At 60.3% G+C, this 10,000-nt stretch overlaps 1 non-coding gene across 1 annotated transcript; it reads right to left on the reverse strand.

Annotated features, from left to right (window-relative positions):
- Window positions 1-1,020: 1,020 nt before the first annotated feature.
- LOC142794075 (small subunit ribosomal RNA) lies at window positions 1,021-2,835 on the reverse strand. The gene has a single exon (XR_012892047.1). It is a non-coding gene; the product is annotated as a small subunit ribosomal RNA (ribosomal RNA).
- Between the last annotated feature and the right edge of the window lie 7,165 nt (window positions 2,836-10,000).

The raw sequence follows: 10,000 nt of genomic DNA on the forward strand, positions 1-10,000 counted from the left end.
CGAGGCGGAAGAACGAAGCCAGCAAGGGCCTGGCCGCAAGTGCGTTCAATTGTCGGGACGTCCAAGTCCCTCGTTCTTCCGTGCTTCCTCTTTCGGCAAGTCGTTGCGGCACCTTCCCAAAGCGCGCAGACCCGCTAATCGCGACGAGCGCGACGTGGCCGTGCCGCCTTTCCCTCGGCAGCAAGCAAAACGCCTGGCAACGTCGACGCTCCCCTAACCGCGATCTCGCACCGTGTTTCGTGTGGCGAATTCAAAAGCCGGCCGGCGCTGCTGCAACCATTACGGTCGGTACGCATACGCCGCGGAGGGCGGGACGGTCATCGGAGCGTGCGGTTCCTCCATCGAGTACTGCGCACCTCGGCCGTCGCATCGCCGTGCCATGACCGGCCGCGCGTCAACGCGAACCGGTGCCAGCGAGATCCCTCGCCTGCAAGAACCGACCGGCAGCCTCCGTCACCCGAGGACGCGGAGGCGCTTGCCGCGGACGGCGGGACGGTATGCACTGGTGCACAGCGGACCCGTCACATCGCCAGTTCCTTGACCGACCGCCGACGCTTGTGCCGTTCCTCTCGTACTTGGCAGTCGCCGCGCGATTGTCGGGTCTCGTTCTTGCACGCTCGAACGGTCGGGAGGGCACTCGGCTGGCGTTTCGGGAACGCGCAGCCTCGCCTTCTACCGACGTAACCACGACTCGCCGTTCGCGCTCCGCCGCTCCTGTTTACAGTACTAGGCGGTCCCGCAGCGGTCGGGTCGCGCATTTCGAGCGCTTCGAGCCACGGTGCAGTGGCGGGTCGAAAGCCGACCTATGAGTGCGTTGCGCCGTTTGTACCCGCGTCCGCCACCTGGCCGACCGTCCAAGGTCGCGGTGTTGGCGTCCGCTGGGCGCAACAATTTGTCACGGGGTGCCGCTCCACATTCAGGCAGCCCCGTGGGGAAAAGCCGACCCCGCGTCCAAACGGGGTCAGCGGCAGAAAGTGTCGGGCGCAGACGCAGCTGAGGCGCTCACCCTTCACAATCCGTTAATGATCCTTCCGCAGGTTCACCTACGGAAACCTTGTTACGACTTTTACTTCCTCTAAATGATCAAGTTTGGTCATCTTTCCAACAGACCGGCGCAACCGAAAGGCCGCGCCGGACATCGGTCCGAAGACCTCACTAAATCATTCAATCGGTAGTAGCGACGGGCGGTGTGTACAAAGGGCAGGGACGTAATCAACGCGAGCTTATGACTCGCGCTTACTGGGAATTCCTCGTTCAAGGGGAACAATTGCAAGCCCCTATCCCAATCACGAAAGAAGTTCCACGGGTTACCCAGTCTTTTCAGACAGGGATAAAGACACGCTGCTTCCTTCAGTGTAGCGCGCGTGCGGCCCCGGACATCTAAGGGCATCACAGACCTGTTATTGCTCTGTTTCGTGCGGCTAGGAGCCGCTTGTCCCTCTAAGAAGGTTGTAAGGTGCTGGGAACCCCGCACCTATTTAATAGGCTAGAGTCTCGTTCGTTATCGGAATTAACCAGACAAATCGCTCCACCAACTAAGAACGGCCATGCACCACCATCCACCGAATCAAGAAAGAGCTCTCAATCTGTCAATCCTCCCAGTGTCCGGGCCGGGTAAGTTTTCCCGTGTTGAGTCAAATTAAGCCGCAGGCTCCACTCCTGGTGGTGCCCTTCCGTCAATTCCTTTAAGTTTCAGCTTTGCAACCATACTTCCCCCGGAACCCAAATACTTTGGTTTCCCGGAAGCTGCCCGCCGAGTCATTTGAGTAACTCAGGCGGATCGCTGGTTGGCATCGTTTATGGTCAGAACTAGGGCGGTATCTGATCGCCTTCGAACCTCTGACTTTCGTTCTTGATCAATGAAAACATTCTTGGCAAATGCTTTCGCAGTAGTTCGTCTTGCGACGGTCCAAGAATTTCACCTCTAGCGCCGCAATACGAATGCCCCCGTCCGTCCCTCTTAATCATTACCTCGTATTCCAAAAACCAACAGAACAGAAACGAGGTCTTGTTCTATTATTCCATGCAAGTTTATTCAGGCGACTCGCCTGCGTTGAGCACTCTAATTTTTTCAAAGTAAAAGCACCGGCCATCTCGAGGCACACAATGAAGTGCACCAAGAAAGAACCGGCATGATGTTCAGTCCGAGCCGTCGCATCGGGTAGATGCACTACTCGTCTGGAACTGAGATCCAACTACGAGCTTTTTAACCGCAGCAGCTTTAGTATACGCTATTGGAGCTGGAATTACCGCGGCTGCTGGCACCAGACTTGCCCTCCAATTGATCCTCGTTAAAGGATTTAGAGTGTACTCATTTCAATTACGGGGCCTCAAAAGAGTCCCGTATTGTTATTTTTCGTCACTACCTCCCCGTGCCGGGAGTGGGTAATTTGCGCGCCTGCTGCCTTCCTTGGATGTGGTAGCCGTTTCTCAGGCTCCCTCTCCGGAATCGAACCCTGATTCTCCGTTACCCGTAACAACCATGGTAAGCAAGTAACCTACCATCGAAAGTTGATAAGGCAGACACTTGAAAGAAACGTCGCCGGCTCGTGGCCATGCGATCAGCACAAAGTTATCCAGAGTCACCACACAATACGGGCCGAAACCCGATCGATCTTGGTCTAATAAAAGCACCCGTTACCCAAAGGGCTCCAGGCTCACTGCATGTATTAGCTCTAGAATTGCCACAGTTATCCAAGTAGGAAGAAACGATCTAAGGAACCATAACTGATTTAATGAGCCATTCGCGGTTTCGCCTTATTTCGGCATGTACTTAGACATGCATGGCTTAATCTTTGAGACAAGCATATGATTACTGGCAGGATCAACCAGGTAATCGTTCGACTGCGCGTCCGTCCTCGCCCTCGGCGGGCCGGACGCAGTCTGTGTGCGGCGGAGGCCACCTTCAGGCGCCCCAACACGCTTATTTTGCACTCCGAGATGACGGCGTTCGAGCTCGCTACGGCACAACCTTCCCGAAAGACGAGTGGGAGCCGTGCGGCAAGAAGCACGTTCATGCTCGCTCTTTTTCGTTGCATCGACTCGGTCGCGCCGTGCGGGTTGCCCAAGCCCGCTGCACTGTCGGTGGACCGGCCGGAACTAGCAACGGAGCCGAGACTGCAAAGCCGCCAGACGACGGGTCACGCCCGCGTCTTCGGCGCTTTCGCATCTGAATCGCCCGAGGACGACACGGAACACACCTCGATATCGTGGTAAAACGGCACCGTCCGACAACCAGCCCCTAACGCATCAAGCGGATGAGGCTGCAGACGACTGCCGTGGATTCCCCTGGAGCAGACCCGAGGACACGCTTGACGAGGCCGAAGCCCGCCGCATATCAGACACCCGGTCGCTTTCGCGTACGCCGCTCACGAGAACCCCCACATAATAGCAGCGATAAGTACCCAGACCTCCTTGGGCCCTAATACGAGCGTACTCGAGAAAATTTCACCGCGGGTGTGCCCCGAAACGTGTGGCATGTTGAGCGTGCCACAAGTCTACGTCGCTCTCAAACCCGCCGAGGTCGTAGAATTTGCGACCCTACTCACGAAATTCCCACCGAGGATACGGCCGCAAACGTACCGCACCTTGGGTAGGCCACGAGTTTGTGCAACACTACGCTGACGGCACAGCACCGAGGTCGTGCGCGCACGCACGGGAAAATTCCGCCGCGGTTTCTGCCGAAAACGTGAGGCACCACGACTCTCCGCAAGTTCGCGTCGACTGCGAAAGACCGAAGTCGTGAACGACGTGTCCGCTACTCGCCGCCGACACGCTGGACACCAAACGTACAACGACTCGACGGCGTCGTAGAGGCCCACGACGCGGTTTTCCTTAACGACGTCTCGGCGTGGCACCGACAGGTTAGAACGGCCGACCAACGTTCCCTGTCCGCCGTTCGGCTCAGTCGAAGGGCTCGGCGACTTCGGCAACGCTGCGAAGCCGCACGGTGACGCACGCCATGTCCCCATTTTTTTTTTTCTTTCTGCGTCTGCCGGGGTGCCCCTATAATAGCAGCGATAAGCACCCAGACCGCCGTGGGTCGCTCGCCCCGGCTGACGTGGTTTTTCGTACTCCTGCGGCGGTCGCCGTCAAGCACGTCCAAATACGCTACTTTCGTGGGCGCATTCACGCTCTTTCGCTTCGCCGGAGTGCCAGCACTCACTCTGCCAAAAACGGCGAACATCCGAGCGGCGGTTCCCACTTTTGCGTCGGCGTCGCAAACCCCGCCCCGGCAGACGAGGTTTGCCGTACTCGTGCGACGGTGGCCGGCGGGCACGTCGAAAGACGCCGATATCGTGCGCGAATTGGCGCACCTTGGCTTCACCGGAGTGCCGCCACTGACTCCTCCAAAAACGGCGAAGATCCGAGCGGCGCTTCCCACTTTCGCATCGGCGTCCCGAACTCCGCCCCGGCTGACGCGGTTTACCGTACTCGTGCGACGGTCGCCGGCGAGCACGTGGAAAGACGCCGATATCGTGCCCGAATCGGCTCCGTTCGGCTTCGCCGGAGTGCCAGCACTGGCTCGGCGAAAGACGACGAACATCCGAGCGACGGTTCTCACTATTGCGTACGCGTCGCAAACCCCGCCCCGGCAGACGCACTTTGCCGTACTCGTGCGACGGTCGCCGGCGAGCACGTAGAAAGACGCCGATATCGTGCCGGAATCGGCCCCGTTTGGCTTCGCCGGAGTGCCAGCACTCACTCGGCCACAAACGGCGAACATCCGAGCGGCGGTTCCCACTTAGCCGTCGGCGTCCCGAACTCCGCCCCGGCAGACGCGGTTGCCGAGCTCGTGCGACTAGCGACCGCGAAGCCGTCTCGCGACGCCGCTTTCGTGCGCGGCTCCCACTGCGACCTGGGTCACCCGAGGTCGACGAGCAAAAAAGAATGTCGAAAAAAATTTTTTTTTTTTTTTGCGTCTGCCGGGGTGCCCCTATAATAGCAGCGATAAGCACCCAGACCGCCATGGGTCGCTCGCCCCGGCTGACGTGGTTTTTCGTTTTCCTGCGGTGGTCGTCGTCAAGCACGTCCAAACACGCCACTTTCGTGGGCGCATTCGCGCTCTTTCGCTTCGCCGGAGTGCCAGCACTCACTCTGCCAAAAACGGCGAACATCCGAGCGGCGGTTCCCACTTTTGCGTCGGCGTCGCAAACCCCGCCCCGGCAGACGAGGTTTGCCGTACTCGTGCGACGGTGGCCGGCGGGCACGTCGAAAGACGCCGATATCGTGCGCGAATTGGCGCACCTTGGCTTCACCGGAGTGCCGCCACTGACTCCTCCAAAAACGGCGAAGATCCGAGCGGCGCTTCCCACTTTCGCATCGGCGTCCCGAACTCCGCCCCGGCTGACGCGGTTTACCGTACTCGTGCGACGGTCGCCGGCGAGCACGTGGAAAGACGCCGATATCGTGCCCGAATCGGCTCCGTTCGGCTTCGCCGGATTGCCAGCACTGGCTCGGCGAAAGACGACGAACATCCGAGCGACGGTTCTCACTATTGCGTACGCGTCGCAAACCCCGCCCCGGCAGACGCACTTTGCCGTACTCGTGCGACGGTCGCCGGCGAGCACGTAGAAAGACGCCGATATCGTGCCGGAATCGGCCCCGTTTGGCTTCGCCGGAGTGCCAGCACTCACTCGGCCACAAACGGCGAACATCCGAGCGGCGGTTCCCACTTAGCCGTCGGCGTCCCGAACTCCGCCCCGGCAGACGCGGTTGCCGAGCTCGTGCGACTAGCGACCGCGAAGCCGTCTCGCGACGCCGCTTTCGTGCGCGGCTCCCACTGCGACCTGGGTCACCCGAGGTCGACGAGCAAAAAAGAATGTCGAAAAAAATTTTTTTTTTTTTTTTGCGTCTGCCGGGGTGCCCCTATAATAGCAGCGATAAGCACCCAGACCGCCATGGGTCGCTCGCCCCGGCTGACGTGGTTTTTCGTTTTCCTGCGGTGGTCGTCGTCAAGCACGTCCAAACACGCCACTTTCGTGGGCGCATTCGCGCTCTTTCGCTTCGCCGGAGTGCCAGCACTCACTCTGCCAAAAACGGCGATCATCCTAGTGGCGGTTCCCACTTTTGCGTCGGCGTCGCCAACCCCGCCCCGGCATACGCGGTTTGCCGTACTCGTGCGGCGGTGGCCGGCGGGCACGTCGAAAGACACCGATATCGTGCGCGAGTCGATGCTTCTTGGTCTCGCAGGAGGGCCGCCACTCACTCCTGCAAAAACGGCGAAGATCCGAGCGGCGCTTCCCACTTTTTCGTCGGCGTCGCAAACCTCGCCCCGGCAGACGCGCTTTGCCGTACTCGTGCGACGGTCGCCGGCGAGCACGTCGAAATACGCCGATATCGTGCCCGAATCGGCCCCGTTTCGCTTCGCCGGAGTGCCAGCACTCGCTCGGCCAAAGACGACGAACATCCGAGCGACGGTTCCCACTATTGCGTACGCGTCGCGAACCCCGCCCCGGCAGACGCGGTTTGCCGTACTCGTGCGGCGGTGGCCGGCGGGCACGTCGAAAGACGCCGATATCGTGCACGAATTGGCGCTCCTTGGCTTCACCGGAGTGCCAGCACTCACTCGGCCAAAAACGGCGAACATCCGAGCAGCGGTACCCACTTAGCCGTCGGCATCCCGAACTCCGCGCCGGCTGACGCGGTTGCCGAGCTCGTGCGACTAGCGACCGCGAACGCGTCTCGCGACGCCGCTTTCGTGCGCGGCTCCCATTGCGACCTGGGTTACCCGAGCTCGACCAGCAAAAAAGAAGGTCGAAAATTTTTTTTTTTTTTCTGCGTCTGCCGGGGTGCCCCTATAATAGCAGCGATAAGCACCCAGACCGCCGTGTGTCGCTCGCCCCGGCTGACGTGGTTTTTCGTACTCCTGCAGCGGTCGCCGTCACGCACGTCCAAATACGCCACTTTCGTGGGCGCATTCGCGCTCTTTCGCGTCGCCGGAGTGCCAGCACTCACTCTGCCAAAAACGGCCAACATCCGAGCGGCGGTTCCCACTTTTGCGTCGGCGTCGTAAACCCCGCCCCGGCAGACGCGGTTTGCCCTACTCGTGCGACGGTCGCCGGCGAGCGCGTCGAAAGACGCCGATATCGTGCGCTAATTGGCGCTCCTTGGCTTCTCCGGAGTGCCGCCACTCACTCCTCCAAAAACGGCGAAGATCCGAGCGGCGTTCTCCACTTTCGCATCGGCGTCCCGAACTCCGCCCGGGCTGACGCGGTTTACCGTACTCGTGCGACGGTCGCCGGCGGGCACGTCGAAAGACGCCGATATCGTGCCGTAATCGGCCCCGTTTGGCTTCGCCCGAGTGCCAGCACTCACTCGGCCAAAAACGGCGAACATCCGAGCAGCGTTTCCCACTTTCGCATCGGCGTCCCGAAGCCCGCCCCGGCAGACGCGGTTTGCCCTACTCGAGCGACGGTCGCCGGCGATCACGTCGAAAGGCGCCGAATTCGTGCACGAATCGATGCTTCTTGGTCTCGCAGGAGGGCCGCCACTCACTCCTGCAAAAACGGCGAAGATCCGAGTTGCGCTTCCCACTTTTTCGTCGGCGTCCCGAACTACGCCCCGGCTGACGCGGTTTACCGTACTCGTGCGACGGTCGCCGGCGGGCACTTCAAAATACGCCGATTTCGTGGGCGCATTCACGCTGTTTCGCTTCCCCGGAGTGCCAACACTCACTCTGCCGAAAGCGGCGATCATCCGAGCGGCGGTTCCCACTTTTGCGTCGGCTTCGCAAACGGCGCCCCGGCAGACGCGCTCGTGCGACGTACTCGTGCGACGGTCGCCGGCGAGCACGTCGAAAGACGCCGATATCGTGCTCGAATCGACCCCGTTTCGCTTCGCCGGAGTGCTGCCAGTCACGGCGCAGAAAACGGCGAACAAGTGTTTTTTTTTTTTTTTTTTCCTAGAATTTGTGTTATAGAAGGCACATTTGATATCGGACGATAATTTTCAACTTTATCACGCGCACCGATTTTCGTGTAGAGGTTTGCAAGTTTATGGGAATTTCTCCACTTGGAATAATGCGATTTAGTAGTACTACGAGAACTTCATGGATGTACTCAAGGGTACGGGGCAAGTCAGTTACGTCAACACCTGCAGATTTTTTACACTTCAAACTGAAAATTGTTGGTTGTGAGTCCTCGTGTGATATTAAAGGCCGATTCGCTAACACATAGAACAAAGAAAGAAAGGAAGAAAAAACGCCCGCGCTCGCTCAAGAAACCTGGGTTCGCAACAAGTGGCAACAACAAGCAACCGAGCGAGTGCGCCAAAACCCGTGGCGGCCGAACAAACGCGAAGTCCCAACCGCGTCAGCCGGGGCGGCACGGGACAGGAAAAATCACTTCAGCCGGGGCGGCGGGGCACCGAATAAACCTCGTCACCTCGTCGCAGGATAAAAGAGGAAACAAAAAGTCTAAACAGCGTCTGCTGGAGCGAATGCGTAATAAAACAACAACAACAACAAAAAAAAAAAACACCCGCGCTCAAGAAGTCTGCAATCACCACAAAAGGCGACTGTGACCGAGCAGCGTCAGCCGGGGCCGTGCGGAAACGGAAAAACCGCGACTACCGGGGCGTCGAGGCACCGAAAAATCCACTTCAGCCGCGGCGAAAAAAAAAACAAAAAGAAAGACGGAGGGGGGGGGGGGAACCACGTCTGCCGGGGCGAAGGAAAAAAAAAAAACGCGTCTGCCGGGGCGAGCCCGGGTGCGGCACCACCGGGAAAACTGTGGCAAACAGACATGGCGATCGAGTGAGTGGGCCGCCAGCCAGGCTCAGCCAAAAAGTGCAAAGTCCGAACTGCGTCAGCCGGGGCGGCAAAAACCACGTCAGCCGGGGCGGCGCAAAAAACCGCGTCTGCCGGGGCGGCACGAAACCGCGTCAGCCGGGGCGGCGCGAAAACTGCGTCAGCCGGGGCGAAAGAAAAAAAAAAAAAAACGCGTCTGCCGGGGCGAGCCCGGGTGCGGCACCACCGGGAAAACTGTGGCAAACAGACATGGCGATCGAGTGAGTGGGCCGCCAGCCAGGCACAGCCGAAAAGTGCAAAGTCCGAACCGTGTCAGCCGGGGCGGCAAAAAACCGCGTCAGCCGGGGCGGCGCAAAAAACCGCGTCTGCCGGGGCGGCACGAAACCGCGTCAGCCGGGGCGGCGCGAAAACTGCGTCAGCCGGGGCGAGCCCGGGTGCGGCACCACCGGGAAAACTGTGGCAAACAGACATGGCGATCGAGTGAGTGGGCCGCCAGCCAGGCTCAGCCAAAAAGTGCCAAGTCCGAACTGCGTCAGCCGGGGCGGCAAAAAACCGCGTCAGCCGGGGCGGCGCAAAAAACCGCGTCTGCCGGGGCGGCGCGAAAACCGCGTCTGCCGGGGCGGCGCGAAAACTGCGTCAGCCGGGGCGAAAGAAAAAAAAAACGCGTCTGCCGGGGCGAGCCCGGGTGCGGCACCACCGGGAAAACTGTGGCAAACAGACATGGCGATCGAGTGAGTGGGCCGCCAGCAAGGCTCAGCCAAAAAGTGCTAAGTCCGAACTGCGTCAGCTGGGGCGGCAAAAAACCGCGTCTGCCGGGGCGGCACGAAACCGCGTCAGCCGGGGCGGCGCGAAAACCGCGTCTGCCGGGGCGGCACGAAACCGCGTCAGCCGGGGCGGCGCGAAAACTGCGTCAGCCGGGGCGAGCCCGGGTGCGGCACCACCGGGAAAACTGTGGCAAACAGACATGGCGATCGAGTGAGTGGGCCGCCAGCCAGGCACAGCCGAAAAGTGCTAAGTCCGAACTGCGTCAGCCGGGGCGGCAAAAACCGCGTCAGCCGGGGCGGCGCGAAAACCGCGTCTGCCGGGGCGGCACGAAACCGCGTCAGCCGGGGCGGCGCGAAAACTGCGTCAGCCGGGGCGAGCCCGGGTGCGGCACCACCGGGAAAACTGTGGCTAACAGACATGGCGATCGAGTGAGTGGGCCACCAGCCAGGCTCAGCCAAAAAGTGCTAAGTCCGAACTGCGTCAGCC

This window comes from Rhipicephalus microplus, unplaced genomic scaffold, assembly GCF_043290135.1.
Source record: "Rhipicephalus microplus isolate Deutch F79 unplaced genomic scaffold, USDA_Rmic scaffold_371, whole genome shotgun sequence".
In the NCBI taxonomy this organism is placed as follows: domain Eukaryota; kingdom Metazoa; phylum Arthropoda; class Arachnida; order Ixodida; family Ixodidae; genus Rhipicephalus; species Rhipicephalus microplus.